Genomic DNA, 21,715 nt, shown 5'->3' with positions numbered 1-21,715 from the left:
TATACGGAGTGATTCAAGCTCTTCATCACCATCTCCATAAGCTCTTCTCTCTCGAGAAGAAGAAGGAGAAGAAGGACATTCTCTCTCTACTTACTTATTATCTTCTCTCTCGTTTTACGGTGTACGTGCTCTCCGGAAGCTTTCGTGGCATATATCTCTACGTAGCTCTCATTACCACTCGTTGTGGTAAAGAAAGAAGCCTTTTGACAGCCCCTAATTGATTCTAAAGTATGGTGAGAAGCTCTAAACTCCATAGCCATCATCTCTCTCTCTATATATGTCGTTTTTCTGAGTAGTCACCCTCTCGGTGATTGTTTTTTCGCATACGTCTGCATGTATGGATCAACCGAGTATGTACAAAGTTTCCCCTTGATTATTTCATCATGTTTAACATGCTAATTTATGCACATGATGCGTTTATGGTCACATGCGTGCATAAAAAGCGCTTTTCATTTCACGTCATAGAAGTAGTAGGAACATTGTTTTGGTCATAAATCACAAACCGTTATGAATCAAAACAAACCCTTTACACCAGAGATAAAACACATCATTTTGAAAAAAAATTCTCTTTGACGTCATGTGAAAAACATGCACGAGCTGAGAGATATGGTCAAAAAACAGCTTGCTACCCACTGCACAACCAATTTTTTTGACTCTAGGCTCCTTGGAGAACCACTATATAGATTCACCGGATGGGTAAACCCACTTAACCGATTGAAAATATTGATGAAACTTGATGATGAATGAATTCAGGTATCCATTATCACCTCGGAAATGCGAGTTATTAATCGCTCTATCACCGGTTTTACATACACGTGTAGGGGTGCTACCAAGGGGGGGTACCATATGACGTCGTGAGTGAATTGACCTATTTTTATATGTTTTATGGTTTGTTTTGATTATTTGATTTCAACTATTAGATGGCCGTAAACTTATGTGAGAGTATATGGTTAAACATCCCGAACCGCAAAGGTAGATATAATTAAAGTGGCTTTCTTTTGGGGTTATCGTTTGTTTTGTGAGTACCATATGGGTGAATTGATGTGATAGAGTGATAGTATATATTATGGATCTGAGCTTGATGCATTGGTTTGAGGTCAAATACTTTCAATTGCATGTTTGCATGCTCCCAAAAATGCTAAAAAGTTATTTTTTGCATATGTGTGAAGTTATGGTTTATGGTTGACCTAAAGGTCAGAGATGTTTTTCATCATGTTTATGGTGATGGAATGTTATCATATTATGTATGGGAACTTATGGATTGATGTGGATGCCTCATATACATGGTTGTGACTACTTTCCACCTTCCTAGGTCAAAACTAGCTCTATGTGCTAGGGAGTTGAAGTGAAGATGTGATGCATCAACTTTGCATGGTTGGATGTGGTCAAAATTGGATTTTTATATCATGAGTAGTTTTTGGTCAGACTCTTGTTATGCATGAAAGAATCACGTCTTAAGAGTCACATGTGTGTAGACTCTAATTGATTGCAGGGGATTGTCAAACTCTAAGTGTGGGAGTTGGTTCATTGTGATTATGATTCATGGTTAAGGGATGAGATTCCCTTATGGATTATGATTGATATTATATGGTGTAAGCCAATGTGGCTCATGGTTTTTTTTCTTGGATATGGTTATGCAGCCAAATTTTTGTAGCCATGTTATGTTCTAAAGTGGTTAAGAGAATTGTTCATGCATTACCCAAGTTGGGTGGAGTGTTCCCGTGTGATGTGATTGGATTATGGTTTATGGTTTTGGTATTGGATCATGAAGTGATTTGGATGGTTTATGGCAGATGTGAAAGGGTAGTGACCCTGTACAGTCTAACTACTTGGAAAAGATTATTTGTGCATATGGGAAGTGCTATTGTGATCAGACTCATGTGTTATGTTTCTCATGGCAAGGTCGCTACAAGACTAGGATCAACTACATTGCTTAGCCTTAGACTAAAGAGTCGTTGACCTAGGGCTTTGCTGGATCCGGGGTGTTGCCTAGGTCTTCTTCTTTTTGTTACGCTCATCTACACGGTTAGTGCATTGGGGGTTGAATGACCTACACAGCTAATGCGTCACGGATTCTGCCTTGGCTTTGCCTTAACACCCGGTGTTGGGCATTGAAGAGGCGTGGCACCTAAACTGGTATGGTTGGTGTTGATACGCTACCACCTACTGGTACTTGGAATCCTTTCAAAGCTCGGATTCATGTAGAGAGGCGAAAGGGCCTCAGCTTATGTCTGGCTCAGGTAGGTTGAAGGTGTTCTGGCTCGCTCCCGGTGAAGTAAAATTCTCTCTGTCCGTAGTAGAACGGAAGTGGATGGGTGGACCGGTCGTTTCCTATACAAGGTCCGGTGCTCTCCTAGTTATTTTGTCGAAAACTCTTCTTTTATGTTATGGTATACCCAGATTTTGTCATTGCATTAATACATGGCTGCCTGTTCCATTTAGATGGGCATTTAAAGATTCTCTGTTGTCATCTTCTCATGTCTCTGTGCACTCTATTTCACCCTCCACTGTATTCTCTCTCTCTCTTCCCGCAACGTCGTGTACACATATATTCACCCTCCACAATATTATTATTTTTTTAGTACGCTTCCATTCATAACACCCATTAAGGGGTAGCAATAGTCGCTAGGTACCTATGGATGCAGTTTTGCTCATAGCCTAAACTCCATGCTTGGTCGGGGGATGAGAACTCCTTCCCTATGCAAATGCTTCCGCAACTCTGATGTATATGAAAAATTGTATAAAAGTGTAAATTGTATACTTTGTGCACAGACCCGTGGGGAGGGGTATCTCTCACCTGGTATCAGTGCCGATGCTTAAGGTTACGGGGATAGCCTAAAGCATGATACTAGTCAGACTAGTTATAAATCATGCATGTTGTTTGAGAAAAGCTATTGTATTCATGATGCATCTATAAGTGACATTGGTTGGTGGTACTTGTTTGACTTGTCTTCTGGAGTGGAAGTGTTTGGTTTGAGTCATGGTTGAAGTGTTCAAACAATATCGTTGTAATTTCTTCGAATGTTTTTTTTGTAGTAACAAATGGCTCCCAGAGTGTCTAAATACTTTAGCCAAGGGAATGAGGTTTTGGCTATAGTGTTCAACAATATGGCAACACGGCTGTCCAGGGATGAATCGAAACTCTTTTACTTAGAAATCGGGACCAAAGTCTTTGGCATTCCAAGGAGCACAACTTGTTGGAAGAGTGTTGACCATAGTCACCTTACCCATCACCAAGAACCCTTCCGTCAATTCTTCATCTATATTGATGACAGTCCAAGAGATTGGTTTTCCAACCTCATGCTACTTCAACTGAGAATATGGTTAGTTCTAGAAGACATGTTCTATTACTTGGAGATGCGCTCCCAAATGTTAAGGATTACCGAAGTCGCTAAGAAGTTTGAAGCTCTTGCAACTGTCATAGGAAAAGAGAAGTTGGAAGATAACTACAAACCTTGTTGTCGCGTGGGAGGTCTGAGAGAATACCCTGTTATGAGAGTTAAAGGAATATTTAGAGAATTAGCTCCAAGACACCCATAATATTGTAATGAAATCATAAAAATCAAACTTTGATGAATAAAAGAAGCGTAAACTCAGTTTTGGATCACATATGTACTTAGTTCTCTCTCTCTCTCTCATTGTCTTGGTTTAGATGGATCTTCTTAATTGTCTAGATGAGCTCCCGAGTGACTTTGCACAAAGAGTCTTTTTCAGTTATGCGGTTGAATTTAGTCTCCATTGGGGAACTGAAGTGGTTTGAGTTTCAAAGAGGACTAGAGATTACCTTGTACCCAATACTTACATTCCATGGGAGTTATATATTGAAGCTCAGCCTGAACATTGAGCACAAGTGCCTAATAGGTTTATGACCAACCCACAACTTTGGGTGAAGTAAAAGATCCAAGAAGGAGATGTTAAAGTGCAAGGATATGTTATTTACCTTAACTTATGCTCTCTTTTTGGACATATCGAGTCGTGAACTCATACTTAGTAAGAAGGCCCTTATGTTAAACCAAATATATGGCTTTTGTGAGAAGGTCATAATCAGAGTGTGGAAGAAGTCAAATGGCGGCAGCCAATTCTATTATGTACCCAAGGATTGGTTCAATAGATTCTATGGACCTATCCTCAAATACAACCCTCACAATGTCACCATTATCTTTGTGACTACAAGAAACCAAGGGGCATTGGTGACTTTGCCCAAGCACAACCAATGGTAGTGAACTTGACTAGATTCTTCTACAGAAATTATGTAAATGAACAACATGCTCATGTAAATAGCTTTACTGGATTATCACCCAAGGATTTATCATGGGGGGAAGAATGCTACTAAAAGAAAGACGTGACTTTTAGTGCACAAGTTGAAGTTCTAAATTTTGACACCCGAGATGTGAACAAATATAGGAGTAGAACCTCAATTGTAGGAACCAATAATTGGTTCATTGGACCCTTTCGTATTTATGTATCTCCGTAGAAACACTATGTATCTTTTTGGTCTTTTGCAGTTATAAAATTTTGATTTTGATATAACAAGTATTGTTTTGAAGATATAATAATTGAGCTTGAATCTTAGTTTTATCATTGTAACTAACTTGAGTGATGGGATGTGTGTGTAGATTACTGACATCTTACCTTGAGGGATGTGAACGGATATACTCTCTCGCCTTATGGTGGAGGAGCATTTCCAGACTGGAGTGGAAGTACAAAGACTTGTCACTACCTCGCATAATGGGAAAGAGAAGAAAAGGTTGATGTCTACGAGTTTAATTGTACCAAATACCTTCCGAGATTGGTATCATTATGCTGCAAGGAATCCCGAGTTTAGATCCTCTGAGCATAAACCCTCACCTGTTGGGAGTATCAAGTGGATACAATCTAAGTTGGGAACGGAGATTGTAGTCACTAATCAAATATTGTACATAAATGCTTATGAACTTACCCTAAGACCGACAAAGAAAACGTGGATGGCCAAAAACGTACTTCCTTTAGTAATGGCCACGGGATGCTTTGACATTGTTATGTTTAATGTATGGGGACGGCAATGCGAAAACAATGACCCACATTCCTTTAGCCCGGTACCTTGGAAGTTATTCTTTGACTTACTTGGGAAGTCACTAATCTACAATCCTTGCAATGTAAAAATTTTGTACAATGCCTACAACAGACCCCAGTGCCTTGCAGATTGTGAAAATATACATAGCTCAATCGGATGGGACACACCGAATGTGTTTCCAAAAGAGTCTTCTTTCTTCAATGACTACTTCTAGTATAGGAAGGTGATTATTCACACCGAAATGGGGGTATCTATAACAAAAAAATCCCTTACTCAAGAATGGTATGACTTACATGCCAACGAAGATATGTTCCAACAAAAGATTATAATCCATGGAATCAACCATCACACATACTCAAGGAATGGGACAACTATATTCCATTGGTGTAAGGATGTCACAATGGATGTTACCGAGTGCATTATGTTAGAGCCATTAGGATTTACTAGAAGCTTTCGAGACACTTGTAAATTTTTTGAAAACCCAAAGTTTTGTGATATAGAAATTGGATTAATTTATTCATTATTCTTTCTCCTATTTTCTTCTCATCTTATCTTCAAATGTCTATTCTATTTTGATTTAAGGACTTTGAGCCAAATAGAATGTTTTACTAAGTGTGACCTTGGTTGATATGGTACAGTAAGTTACCATGTCTCCTAGAGGAAACGCGGTTGTTGCTAACGCAGTAACACAAATGTGCTTATTGTTCCTCAACACACCATCATCGATAGAGACTTCGTTGCTATGCTTTCCAAGTCTCAAGCTAGAAATTTTAGCGGGTAAGGAAAAGATGTAGACAAAGTTCTTGAAGATTGGATTGAGCGCATGGATGACTACTTTGACTTAGCCTACTCATTAGCAATTAAAAAAGCTATCATTGCTAAGTTCAAACTAGAAAAAACAGCCAAGTGTTGGTGGAGAGATTACTGCACAAAACAATGTTGATCCTAATGCTGCAACTTGGGATTACCTTAAGACCCAGCTCAAGAAGAACGATCAAAACAAAGTCTATCATTCAAACTGTATGAATGAGTTTCTTGACTATACTCAAGGAACAGAGATCTAGAATCGTACTATCAACATTTCTTGACCCTTGTCAAGAAAGCATGCTCTAGCATGGATGACTCAAGCGGTCAAGGTAGCTCAATTTGTGCCAGGGTTACATAATCCTATGAAGACTAGACTCCAGAGTTTTTGTCTTGCCAATTTTGCAGATGTCCTTGATGCAGGCAAACCCATTGAAATAGAGTTATCTACTACCGAAAAGAGGAAACCAAAACCTGTCCCTGTTCGTGAAATCAAAAGACCTTGTCTCGAGGAGGAACAAATATCTGGGAATCCACACAAACAAAGAAGAGAGAACTTATTACATATGAAAGCCAGAGAGGATCATTTGTGCTACACTTGTCTTGATCCTAGTCATCAATCCAAGTATTGTCCATTTAAAAATTCAAGCTTCACAGGATTGGTGGACAATTATGAACATAGAAACTTCAACCCGAATTGGAATTTTGGAAATTTTAGACCCAGACCATCGGCAGCTCAAAGGAACTTCAATCGTCAAAACTTTAACCAAAACCGGAGACAACCTCAAAACCAAGGTAATTTTAGACCAGGCAATCCACCTTTTGTTCAAAATGGACTACCTGCCAACAATAACGGGAATGTTAATTATCAACCTTGCCCAGGAGAAGGAGGAAATCAAAGACCTTAAGGAAGACCTCGAGTTAACAGAGTTCAAGGGGCTAGAGGTGAAGAAAATCAGGCAAACGCGTATGTTCATGCTGCAATTGAACATCAAGGAGTGAATGAACAATTTTCTGTAATTCAAACCCCAGCAGAGTATCAAGGTAACCATTTTACCTTATTAATTGATTCACGGAGTACACATTCTTTCATATCTCCTAAGTGCATCAGAAACCTCATTTTGCCTGAACACCCTGATAGACCTTACAATAGAATTAGCTACGGGTAGGAAGGTTAGATCTTCTACTTCAGTTGGGTAACTTGAATTTGTTTTGGATGGTCATAATACTTCTTCAAACTTCAAAGTCTTACCTATAGGAATCTACGATGGAATTCTAGGAACGGATTGGCTTAAAGACAATGATCCCTACATACATTGTAAAAACGTTTCATTGACTTTCAAAAATGATCAAAACTCTAGGGTTATAGTTACTCGAAAACAGGGAAAGCCTAAGATCAGACTAGTGAACTATACCAAACTTATGAAGAGTCATAGGAAGAATGAAAGGATTTACGTAGTAAAGCTTAACCCTAAGGAGAAGAAGATAGATTCACCTGAATCCGAATGGGTAACAAAATTTGATGATGTATTTTCCAAAGAGCTTTCACAGTTACCACCCAAGCGTGATGTTGATCATGCAATAGAGCTTACTCCAGGAGCTCAAGCAGTTGCTCGTAGACCTTACAAAATGTCAGTACCTGAATCTTCGGAACTCAAGGAGCAATTAACTCAACTCCTTGAACAAGGTTTTATTCGACCCAACGTTTCTCCATGGAGTACTCCTATTCTCTTTTAATCGGAAGAAGGATGGTACTCTAAGTCTTTGTATTGATTATCGTGGATTGAACCAAGTAACAGTCAAGAATAAGTATGCAAGAATAAGTATGTAATACCAAGGATTGATAGACTGCTTGATTGATGAGCCTCTATCTTCACAAAGAGTGATCTTAAGTCAGGGTATTACCAAGTCCGAATCAAAGAGGAAAGACATGATTTAATACTTGTTTTGGACATTATGAATTTACAATTATGCCTTTTAGACTTACCAATATGAATGATGTATTCCGAGAGCATATTGATGATTTTGTTCTTGTCTTCTTTGATGATATCTTGGTTTACTCAAGAAACAGAGAAGAACATGAACAACATGTGCGGCGAGGCGAGTACTTGAACTTCTTCGTCAAAATCAACTTTATGCCAAACGTAGCAAGTGCACCTTCTTCACTGACAAGATGGAATATTTGGGATTTATTGTATCCAAGGATGGTGTTTCTACTGGTCCAATCAAAGCTGTTATAGCTTGGCCTACACCAAAATCAGTACGAGAAGTACGTGGATTTCTTGGTTTAACAGGATGGTATCATACATTTATTCAAGGCTATGCTAAGATTGCATCTCCATTAACCAATACTAGTCACTTTCTTGGTGATTGTTTTTCCGCATACAAGTGCATGTATGGATCACCCCAGTACGTACAAAGTTGTCCCATGATTATTTCATCATGTTTAACACGTTTATTTATGCACATGATGCATTAATGGTCACGTGCGTGCATAAAAAGCGCTTTTTATTCCACATCATAAAGACGGTAGGAACACTATTTTGGTCATAAATCACAAACCGTTATGAATCAAAACGAAACCCTTTATACCAGAGATAAAACACATCATTAAGAACATTTTCTCTCTTTGATGTCATGTGTAAAACACACACAAGCAGATATGGTCAAAAAACAGCTTGCTGCCCACTGCACAATCAAACTTTTTGAGTCCAAGCTCCTTGGAGAACCACTATATAGATTCACCGAATGGGAAAACCCACTAAACCGATTGAAAAGCTTGATGAAACTTGATGATAAATGAATTTAGATCTCCGTTATCACCTCCTGCCATAAACCATCCAAATGACTTCATGATCCAATCCCAAAACCATAATCCAATCACATTACACGGGTGAACAATCCACCCAACTTGGGTAAAGCATGACCAATCCTGCATAACCACTTTAGAACATAACACGGATGCAAAATTTTGGCAGCATAACCATATCGAGGAAAAAAAACCATGAGCCAGACCGGCTTACACCATAGAATATCAACCATAATCCATAAGGGAGTCTCCGCCCTTAACCATGAGTCGTAATCACACTGAACCAACTCCCACACTTGGAGTTTGACACATCCCCTGCAATCAATCAGAGTCCACACACATGTGACCCTTAAGACGTGATTCTTTCATGCATAAAAAGAGTCCGACTAGCAACTACTCATGCTATAAAAATCCAATTTTGACCACATCCAACCATGCTAAATTGATGCATCACATCTGTACTTCACCTCCCTAGCACATAAAGGTAGTTCTGACCTAGGAAGGTGGAAAGCAGTCACAACCATGCATATGAGGCATCCACATCAATCCATGAGTTCCCATACATCATATGATAACATTCCATCACCATAAAAATGATGCAAAACAACTCTGACCTTTAGGTCAACCATAAACCATAACTTTGCACATATGCGAAAAACAACTTTTTGGCATTTTTGGGAGCATGTACAATATGAAATTGAAATTATTTGACCTCAAACCAATGCATCAAGCTCAGCTCCATAATATAGACTATCACTCTATCACATCACTTCACCCATATCGTACTCACACAACAAACGGTAACCCCAAAAGAAAGCCACTTTAATCGTATCTGCATATGCGGTTCGGGATGTTTAACCATATACTCTCACATAAGTTTATAGCCATCTAATAGTTGAAATCAACTCATCAAAAACAAACTATAAAACATATAAAAACAGGTTGGTTTACTCGCGACATCATATGGTACCCCCCCTCGGTAGCACCCTCGCGTGTAGGTAAAACCGGTTATAGCGCAATTAATAACTCGCATTCCCGTGTAAGGGTAGAGACCTTGTACAATCTAAGTGCTTGGAAAAGATTGTTTGTGCATATGGGAAGTGCTATTGTGATTGGACTCATCTGTTATGTTTCTCATGGCAGCGTCGCTACAAGACTAGGATCACCTACATCGCTTAGCCTTAGACTAAAGGGTCGTTGACCTGGGGCTTTGCTGGATCGAGGGTTTTTCCTAGGTCTTGTTCTTTTTGTTAGGCTCATCTACATGGTTAGTGCATTGGGGATTGAATGACCTACACGGCTAACGCGTCAGAGATTTTGCCTTGGCTTTGCGTAAACACCCGGTGTTGGGCATCGAAGAGCCATGGCGCCTAAACTGGTATGGTTGGTGTTGATACCCTACCACCTACTAGTACTTGGGATCCTTTCAGAGCTTGGGTTCATGGAGGGAGGCGAAGAGGCCTCAGCTTATGTCTAGCTCAGGTAGGTTGAAGGTGTTCTGGCTAGCTCCCTACGAAGTGAAATTCTCTCTGTCTGTAGAGCGAAAGTGGATGGGTGGACCAGTTGATCCCTACATAGGGTCCGATGCTCTGCTAGTTATTTTGTCATAAACTCTTTTTTTAATGTTATGGTATACCCAAATTTTGTCGTTGCATTAATACATGGTTGCGTGTTCCATTTAGATGGGCATTTAAAGATTCCCAGTTGTCATCTTCTCATGTCTCTGTGCACTCTAATTCACCCTCCACTATATACTCTCTCTCTCTCTCTCTCTCTCTCTCTCTCTCTCTCTCTCTCTCTCTCTCTCTCTCTCTCTCTCTCTCTTCCCGCAATGTGGTGTACACATATATTCACCCTCCACAATGTTATATTTTTCTTGAGTCCGCTTTCATTCATAACACCCATTTAGGGGTAGCACTAGTCGGTAGGTACCTCTGGATGCAGTCCGGATCATGGCCTAAACTCCATGCTTGGTCGGGTGCTAAGAACTCCTCCCCTATGCAAATGCTTCCGCAACTATATGAAATTGTATAAAAGTGTAAATTGTATATTTTGTGCACATACCCCGGGGAGGGGTATCTCTTTGCTAATTTTTTGATAAGGGACAATGTGGGTTGTGCAGTCTGGAAAGTAGGCAATGCTATATATTTTGGCATGATACATTGGCAATGTACAAAACACTCTTTCACTATGTTTGTGGGGGGGGGGGGGGGGGGGGGGGGGGGGGGGGGGGGAAGATATATATATATATATATATATATATATAGATGTAAGGAGTGGTCAAAAAGTGGTTAGATGCAATTAAAAACTAAATGCTCTAGGAGGGTATGACATCAGGCTCTCAAATTTAGAATCTACCTCGTGTGCCTTAACTTATACCAAAGGGATTCAGACACTTTCATCTCATCCTTGGACAAAAAGAGTTCATTATTGTGAAACGTAATCAAAGAGAGTAGAATGGATAGTTCAAAACAAATTATTAGTTTTTCTTTAGAAAAAACACCCAATTTGGAGCTTTATCTCATGGTGTTCACTTTAACCCTGACGGCACAGGCAGACAATGGGCGCAGAGAGAGAGAGAGAGAGAGAGAGAGAGAGAGAGAGAGAGAGAGAGAGAGAGAGAGAGAGAGAGAGAGAGAGAGAGAGAGAGAGAGAGAGAGAGAGAGAGAGAGAGAGAGAGGTTATCTAAGTGGGGCCTTTCCTAATATATAAATCATTTGTGATTATGTAGGCATAATGGATAATATAATTTGAATTTATAGTAAAACACAACAAGAATTTCATATGATTGTAGGCACTCATTTAAGCTTAATCCCCATAGATCTCATCCGACCATTAACTTAGCAGGCATTCATGCCTTCTGACCTTATTATCAATAACGTTATATACAAGCATCTAGGTTTTTATAAAAGAGCACAATACTATTGTAGAAGGTGGGAACACTCCTTAGCAGGCAGCTGGTGGGTACTAGATGCTTCCAAAAGCAGTAACCAGAGAGTTACCATGGTAACTGACAATACACAATTAGTTAGACATCAATCCAAGGGACTATATACAAGACCCACTATTCCATTTTGAGATCTCTAGCTCTTCCGAGATAGTTCTCTCGCTGGCTCTTGCTATCTTTGAACAGATCCTCTAGATCTCCTCTAATCCTGACATTCTGTAATCTAGATCTTACCCCAAGCTTTGTAATTGTATCTTGAGCCACTGGTCAATATACTTTGTAATCTCATTAAGCTGAAGCTCTTTCAATGCTGCTTCCAGTGTACTTTGTTCAGTCTCTAAGTAGTACAATTCCAATTCCATTCAATGTTTCTAGTGTCATTTCATTTTCCATTTTAGTTTTGTATTCCAATCTCTGAAGTCTGTTTTGAAGTCTTAAGTCTAATATCAACTAACTCTAACAACCACTCTAGAATAGCTATCTAAATACATCCACCTCATTCCATTTTGGCAATCATGGTGGCTTGAGCTAAATTGCTCTAGTCAGGCGCACTATCTCCCAATGGTTTTAGAGAGAATACATATCAAACATGCCTCCTAGAAGAGGTGGAAGGCCTACCACTAGATTCATGGAGGAACTTGTTCGTGTCAGGCCAATTCCAGAAGAATCAAAGCCAGAGGCTTTGAAACAGACCAGCAACATAGAAATGAGATAAACGTGGGTCCAAGACCATCCACAATTAAGGAATCAAGGGATTCTCACCATTCTAGCCATTCTTGACATAGGTAGGTTGAATGAGCTGAACAAAGGAACCATTCCCATGGATCTCAGAGAAGCCATAGATAGACTGAGGAAAGTGAGAATGATAAAAGATGCCATAGATTAGCACAAAAGCTAGCCAAGAAATAGGACGCAATGACAAAAACATAAACAGATGACTACATAATTTTGACATCGACCATTATAATAAGAAGAAACTTAGAGACAAAAAAATAGTAAATAAAACCAGAGCCAGTCAGACTGTTGAAGATACCAGCAATTTGAAAAATTCCTTCCCATTATTCAAAGGCGGAGAATGAGATAATCCTGACGTGCACATTCAAGCCTTTGAACAATATGCAGAGCTGAAGGACATCAATGAAGATGAGTGGGAGAATATCTTTCACAGACTTTGAAGGAGGCAGCTCAAAATGGGTACTACCATTACCCAGCTTGCTGACTCAAATCATACAGCAAGCTCATTAAGGCCTTCAAGCTAGAATGTTCAAATAACATGGGCAATTAGTATATCCTTTGTTAACTGGATAAGATTTAGCCAGGGAAGTTATCGGTCATAAACTATGTTGAGAAAATCAAAGAACTGACCAAAAAAATATATAGAACCTCCATTTGAGAAAAGAATGAGAGCTTGGTTTTTCAATGGTTTTGGAAGCAAGAAACTGAGAGAGCTAGAAGACTAGCACCAACCAGGAAGTTAAATAATCTGGTACAAAGAGAATTAAAACTAGAGCAACAAGCAAAGAAGGATAAGGGGCACAAGAAGAAATAGTCCATTGAGAGTGATTCCTCAACTAAAGAGAGTTCTAGTTTAAGATCTATCTCCAGTTCATCTGAAAGTGAGTCAGATGATAAGGGTAAGAGGAATAAGAAGGGACCTTGAAGCAAAAAGATAGAGAAAATGTCTAAATAGATAGTTGAAATTACAAGGACGAGACCCTCAATAGTGTAGATCAAAGGACCATATGTCTAATTAATGCTCTCAATGTACTTATTGTAAAGCCTCTGGTCATGTTTGAAAAAACTATGGGATAAGGATTCACCACTTGAAGAAGGGTAAGGACTTATCAATAATCACGTTGAGCAGCCCTGAAGCACGCAAGGCAAACAAGAGTAGTGGATCCAAGGAGAATGAGGCTAGTACAAGCACTGGTGCTGGGAGAGGGAGATATCAAGGTGGAACTGGAAGGGACAAAGGATGGGGAGATTATAAAAAACAGAACCTAAACTTCTATGGTTGTGGCAAGTATGAATACTTTACTACATAGTGTCCAGAGGGTTCAAAATCAAAAACATCTAACCAAAATCCAACAGAGCCAGTACTAGTTAGGGTGGTTACCAAAAGCAAGGGTGTGTTTATTGAAGAAATTCCAATTGAATAGAATAAGCAAATTGCTAAGGCCAAAAAATGGGAAGAGCAAAGAGCAGTGTGGAAGGCTAAGGGCAAAGAAAAGGTAGTGAATGAATGGTAGGAGCAAAGGGAGCTTGCGGCAAAGATTACTGAGAGGTTATCCAAGAAGCTTCCAAAAAAAATCAAAATGTCCTAAAGCTTGCACAATTCAGAAGTTATTGCCCCAATCTTCAAAATATCAGAAGGAGAAGGCAACATTTGGCCTCGATGAGGCCATGATTGATGGAGTGGAAAGTCTGGTAAATAAAACACAAGTCAAACTAGACTTGGCCAAAGGTGGCGCCACTAGTCTGATGAAGGATCAACTGGAGGATTCATCACAGGGCCAGCCAAAAACCAGACAAGAGGAAATGGGATGGAATTGTGAGGATACTCAAGAGGAGAAATATTATGGTTTAGATGCAGCATCTTTGGAAATAAACAAGATGAGATCTATGTAAATTTTTGTGAACGTATTCAAAATTTGATAGTATAATTGGATGACATCATATGCACATGCAAGAGGTCATGAAATTTATCAGACAAAAGAGGAAAGCTACGATTGAAGCTAGAGCAATGGAATTGCCAGCTATTTGGACGATGAGGTTCCAGTGATCCAGATAGTTTACAGGCTTCAAAAACAATGGGAGCCATTGTCTAAGGTAATTATGGATGGGGGAGTTGGAGTAATTATTCTCAACCAGCATATAAGGCAGAAGTTGGGGATAACTGAGATGAAGCCAGCCCCATTCAGAGTTAGAATGGCTGATCACATAGTAGTCTAAGTTGTTGGGCTGATTGAAAATATGCAAATCAAAGTGGGGAAGAAAAAGTTTAAGGCCAGTTTTTTGGTATTGGATGTTGTTAGGATGACCTTGGCTCAAAAGGGCTGGTGTGATTCATGATTATTCAAACTAGACCTGACTATTTAGAGCTCTAATAGAAGAACTTAGATCAAGATAGACAATACCATAAAGTGGAAGAAGGCTCTAAGGCTTGAGGAGTTGTGTAAGATGTATGGGACCAAAAAGATTAAAAATGCTCGCCTCTTTGAACATTTTTCATTAACAAAGATTGATCTAAGTGTTGTGCAAGCCGCAAGGCAGCAACAATAGTATTTGGAGTAGAGAACGACCATTTCAGATAGATGTTCGTCTAACAGAATAGTGAGCATCAATGAAGTTTTATTTTATAACAGACAAATAAACCAGCTCAGTAAACTCTGATGAGGGCAATCTAGCGGCACTAGCACCAAAAATTTAGAATGATTTTCTAGAAATCGCTAATCCTTTTAATAATTATGTTGCTAACATTCAAGCTGAGAAAGAAGCAGATTCTATGGCCAAATGAAAGGGAGGAAGCTCAAATTGGCTACTCCCAAACGATCAAGAGGTTGAGGAGTGGAATCTCGGCTCAAAAGACAACCCTAGAATGATTAACATCAACAAGCACTTGAAGTCGGAGATCAAAGAAAAGGTAAGGGCAATGTTCCACAAATACACGGACGTATTTGAATGTGAACATATTGACCTAAAAGGAGTAAATCTAGAAGTGTGCCAGCATCGCATTCCATTAAATCCGGATGCCAGATTAGGTAGGTTGCAATGGTACATAATGAATCCTGACTATGCTAGTAAGGTGAAGGAGGAGATTGACAATCTTTTCAAATCACGGTTCATCATAGAGGTAGCAAGTACTAATGGGCCATTTCCTATAGTGGTAGTCCCTAAGAAGAATGGGAAATTGAGACTATGTGTGGACTATAGGAAGCTAAATTCCCAGACCACTAAGGATCCTTTTCCATTACCATTGACAGACATGATGTTGGATGAGATTGCAAGCCACAAAATGTAAAGCTTTATGGATGGATATAGTGGCTACAATTAGCTGTAGATTGCACCTAAAGATATGAACAAAACTACATTTATCATTGAATGGGGAGCATTCATGTATCTAGTGATGTTATTCAGGCATTGTAATACTCCTGTGATTTTTTAGAGGTGCATGATGGAAATTTTTAGTGAATTCCTTTACAAGTTTTTAGCCATCTTCGACTATGATTTCACAATTTTCTCCACTATAGAAACGCACTTACTATTTCTAGAAATGGTGTTCAAAAGGTGCAAAGAGAAAAGGATCTGTCTGGACCCCTTCAAGTCAATATTCATGGTCTAGAAAGAACAACTTTTGGGACATATAGTGTCTAGAAATGGGATTGAAATGGCAAATGTTAAGATCAAGTGCATTCAGTCGGTTAGAGCGCCAACCATGATGTCTTAGTTGAGTTCATTTCTGGGATAAATCAACTTTTATAGGAGTTTTGTTCATATGTTTGCAGCCAAGGAATTACCTTTATATGAACTACCAAGAAAGTACATAAATTCATATGGACTGAAGAACGTGAAATAAGTTTCCTGTGATTAAACGATATAATCACTAGGAAGCCAGTACTTTGTCAGTATAACTAGGACATTACTTTCCATGTTTATGTAGATGTTTTTGTCATGGCTATGGGAGCCATACTGGCCCAGCCTAATGGAAAGACAGACTACACGATCACAAGTTCAGTAAAGTTGAACAGGGGTACTCGACCACTAAAAGATAAGCACTAGGGATGGTATTCAATGCTACCAAATTCAGGCATTATCTACTAGGCAATCTATTTCACTTTTGTGTCCCCATCAACAAGATTTTTTTATATTTATCAACAAAGTCATTATACAAGGAAGGTTGATCAGATGGATGATGTTTCTTAGGGAATTTTAGTTTAAGATTTTCCACAAACCTGGGAAGACATACTATGGGGTAGGCTTCAAAAATACAAAAGGATATTCAAAAACATCATCAAAAGATGAACCAATAGATGTTGAATTATTTAGGAGCGCAACTAAAGAAGAACCAGACCCATAATGGTAGGACATCTATGATAGGGAAATTTCTAGATGATTGGTCCCATAATAAGAGGAAAGCACTCATTATTAAAAGCCTCAAGTTCACTATCATTGCTGGAGCATTGTACATACTAGGCATTGATGGTGTGCTTTGCAGATGTGTACCAATCAAAGGAAGAATGCAAGTGAATACTGAATCTCACAATGGGGTTGCTACCGGACACTTTTCAATTGATATCATGTATAAGAAGATCCTTCAAGCAGGATTATGCTGGCAAACTATGATGGTTGATTTCAAAGCCTTCTGCAAAACATGTGATATTTTCCATAGAATGGGAAGGTCAAGAGAAGCTCATATGACACCATTGACTCCAATACATCCATTGGGAATTTTCATGAAATGGGGTCTAGACTTTATGGGGCCATTCAAGAAACTCACTCCAAGGAAGAACAAATATATCATCATGTCCACATGTTATGTGAGCAAATGGGTCAAGGCTAAGGCTTTGCCAAATAATACTGCTAAATCAACAACACTATTCTTGTATAAAAACATCATTTTTAGATATAGATGTCCAATGCAGATAGCTTTAGATTAGGGAACGCACTTCATTAACAAAAGCAATTAAAATTTTGACTGAGATATTTTTAGTAAAGCACCAAAAGTCTACACCATATTATCCTAAGTGCAACAACCAACAAAGAGCAGTAATAAAACCATCAAGATAATTCTCACTAAGATTGTTCAAAAGGAGACACATAAGTGGACACTAAGCTTTAATCAACACTATGGGCGTATATAAATGCTCATAAGGTGACTACTAGGATGACACCATTCAAGCTGGTCTATGGTATTGAAGCAGTGGTGCCGACGGAATTTGTCATTCCAAGCTTAATACTTGGAGTTGATCATGGATTGGACTTCAATCAAAATCTAAAACAATGTTTGGATGAGTTGCTGCAGTTGAATGAAATCAAATAGAGGGCTATGCTGGAACAAGAAGTTGTTCAACAAAAAAGGGAGCATTTGCCTAGCAATAGAATCAAGGTAAGAGAGTTTCAGAGGGGTGATCTGGTACTCTTATATCAGTCTAAACTGGGACCAAAGAAGTCAAACTTGAAGATATCTTGGTCAGAACCTTATGATGTAGATTGGGTATATTCCAATGGGACAATAGACTCATAGACTTGCCGGGTTTACAGTTTCCTGGAGTCTACAATGGGGCCAAAATCAAGTTATACTATTCCAGAACAAAGGAGCTTCCAGTAGAACTAGTACCGAACGCAAAAGAAAAGCCACTCAACTTATTCTACGTCAGGGTAGTTCCAGTACCAACAATTTCAGACCAAAATTTGTATGTGGAAAACCCAACACCACGTCAGCAACTCAGTGCTCTCAAGCAGCATAATTCGGACCCCAGATGTCAAACTAGTCTAGATACAATTACATGACCAGGGAAGCCAGTATCAAATAGCAATCATCTAGGGGGAATAAATGAAACAATCGTTCAAAAAATTTGGTTAGTAATAATGAAGAAAGCAGGAAAATGAAAGCTTGGCACATCACAAACTATGCACAGAGATCAAAGGTGGGCAAAGAGTGGAGCATTCATGGCGTAGGTGTGTATAACTACTCAAAGGGTTCACCCATATTCACTTTACTCACATCCTCTTATGACACTTACATAGCAACTTGCACAAACTACTTCAAGCTCATAGCAACATCAAACATTCTTGACAATTGCAGATACACTACTCAAAACCCCTCGTTGCTCACTCTATGGTTCTTTAAACACCACATCAAGTAAGTCCTCTTCCACTCACACCTGCTTGTCCTGAGTTGTATATGGGAAGGAGTTCCACTTCAAAAATGATGCAAGCGAAGCTTGACACCATGACAATAGAGGCAGAGAGTTTAAAGGCTTCTGTAGTAGAAGCTATTGGCATTGTACAACACAATAAAATTGATGAGTATATCTTTCAAGAGAAAGAGCAAGCCTTGTAGCAGTTGGAGGTAGTGGTGGAAGCAGCAACATTGCCTTTTGATGTAGGGATTACACAGTAAGTTCTCACCATATACCAAGCTGACAAGGGCAAAGTAGTGATAAACGGCAGAACATTGGATCTAACACCTGTGAATTGGCCCATGTGTTCAGCATCCCAAATGCACAAAAATCCACACCAGCTATAGCAGATGAAGTGAGCAAATTTTTAAAGGAAGATGAGCAAGCAAGAAAGAAGCAAAAGGATGGTGCTCAGGGAGTTCCAATCGTAGCATTGGATTACTTTCAACATATCATGTATAAGGTAATGAGATTTTGGTCAAAGATGTCAATTTGCTTAAGGTGACATTACATGTCTACAAAATCATCACATAGACCATCAGCCTGAAAAACAACCCTACCTATCTCTCAAAAAAAGGTTTTTCTTTGTTACTGGCCAACATTCAGAACCTAGAAGCCAGTATAAATATCAACCAATTTTTGTACACAAATGTGGTGTAGCAGACTGCCAAGGCCGATTCTAGAAACCTGTTCAAGGCCTCGTATGTCTGATAGATCCTATACTAGGAAGATCTAGATCTCATATATATTAATTTGTAGACAATTTGTGATAGGGTGACTAAGGACAGAGCACTTAACTTCAAAGTAGAATTTTCTAAAGAAATCGAGACTCGAGGAGATGATAAGATCGGCTCACAAACAAAGGATACTATAACAAAGCAAGTTATGGGTAAAGAAAAAGAGACGATGAAACAAACTAGGACAACTAAATAGAAAGTGGATCATCCAGTAAGAAACAGAAAATGGGTCATCACGAATAGAAACTGGGTCATCCAGTAAGAAACAGAAAATGGAAGACCTATTGAAGCTGTTAAAAGACAAAATCCAAAAGCTAGGGAGCACTTAAAATTCCTAGTGGATACAATGCACAGCAAGGCTAGTGAGTAGCAACAACAAGCACAATAAACACAGGAGACTTATGTCAGCATAGAGAAACCCAAACCAGTACCATACATGAGGAGGCATCAAGTAGCCTCTCTACGCTTGGACACACTTAGTGGCCAATAATCAAGATGGACAGGCTCTAGAGACTCCAAAAAAAAAAACTCTCAAAGGGAGGCTAGTGATGAAGAAATATTATAGAGCCACTTTGCCCTATGTCTTTCCTATGATGGTATATGAGTCTAACCAAACTGATCCAGACATAGTGACCCAAGGATGCACTACAGCCATGTAGTCTGGAACACTATTGTTAGTTCTATAGACCAAATTGCAAGAAGATCTTTAAGTGATAAAAGAAGCATTGAAGTAGGCTCAAAAAGACAAAGCTAGCTAGACTCAACAGATTCTTGAGGTACAGCTTCAGCAGAGCGATGACAGAGAAGTGCAGGCTATCCAGAGAAAATTGATAAATTAGTTGATATAAAGAGGGTGCTTGAAGAGGAGAAGGATATTGCACATCAAGACACTGAACGGATTCAATGAGATGCTGACCTATTCCAAACACTGTTGGAGACAAAGAGAGAAGATTATAGGAAATTTTACTAGAAGCATCACACAAAAAAAGATGCCATATTAGAAAATTACATTTATAACTCTCTGGTACAGATAGCAAACAAAGATGGAGATCTGACTTTGAATGTGGTTGATCTAGAAAATGTAGTCAAATCCATTCAATCATATCTCCAAGAGAAGGCTAGCACATACACCTCAGCTTTGGTGAATGAACCACTTATAGAGTATTTAGAGAATCAAAAGAATCAAGAGAAGGATGATGAGGATGAGGATGATCAGAACAAGGACCAATAGAATCAACAAAGGGACAATGATGATGATGATGAAAATCAAGGTGGACATGACACAGAGACAGTTGCAAGTGGGGCAGCACCAACTGGAGGTTTATCCTTAGATCATGCCAAGGACATGCATACTCCTGATCAACCACCACTCGCTGAGGATAATCAACAACAAAATCCACCCAGTCAGCAAAACAAACGAGCCAACAGGAAGCACACTATCAAAATAAAGATAGTAAAGGCAAAGCTATTATCATTGAAACAGATTTTGACACTGACCAGTATTACTTTACTAAACCGATAACCTTGAATAAAATCCTAAGGAAGCGGAAGCATCTCCAGATCCAACAATACTTGGATAATGATACAATCTCCTTAGATCTAGCGACATTTCAAATGTTGTATGTGAGGGCTAGACAGATGGTGGCAAATTGGAAGCTGGCTAGTTATCATGATCAAACAATATGTACGCTTCCACCACATCCGAGCTACGCCCAAGTACTAGATAGGGTCCCAAAATGGTGTCTAAAAAATGATGATAAAGTTGTAAACACAACAAGTCAAAGACTTAATTACTATGGATCTTAAGTCTCTAGGGATACATGTAGACATTAGGAGATTTTGGAGGTCTTTTAGAGGGCCTTATTGAGGAGAGAGAAAAGAAGGCGCGTCCAATGAGAATCAAGGCAGTGTAACATAAAAAATAGAAGAAATAAATCAAGAAATACAAAAAAAAAAGAGCAAACATGAGGTAACATCTTGTTTTTACGGGGTTTATGACATCCATATATGTGGACCCGCTATAAACGAAATCTGATAGTCGTGAAAGTACTGAAAGATAGCCACAAATATCTATCATACTCCCGCCACCAAAAGCTCTTGCTCCATCAAGCAAGCATTCAGAACTAAAATTCACTCCATAGCAAGCAAGTTCAATCTTTCTTCTTCCACTCAAAAAGAGCCATGGCTTCTTCTTCATCCCGCCCTAATAGATCTAGGGGTTGTTGTACTCTCTCCCCAACTAGCCTTACCATTAGTCTGCCAAGGAGGCCAAGTAGCACCATATGCTCTATCACCATCTCAAACTCCATCAATATGGATAGTCAATGGCAACAGAAGATGATAACCAAAGGTTCTTGGGTTCTTATGCAACCAAGAAGGAGGAAAAGATCCTCTACGACAAATCTATTTCGTTTATCATGGAAAGCACAAGTGCTAGATTTCAAAGTGGAGGTCCACAAGAAA

The sequence above is a fragment of the Adiantum capillus-veneris genome, chromosome 8 (genome assembly GCF_014529385.1).
Source record: "Adiantum capillus-veneris isolate H3 chromosome 8, ASM1452938v2, whole genome shotgun sequence".
Lineage (NCBI taxonomy): Eukaryota > Viridiplantae > Streptophyta > Polypodiopsida > Polypodiales > Pteridaceae > Adiantum > Adiantum capillus-veneris.
This window is presented reverse-complemented; position numbering follows the sequence as displayed.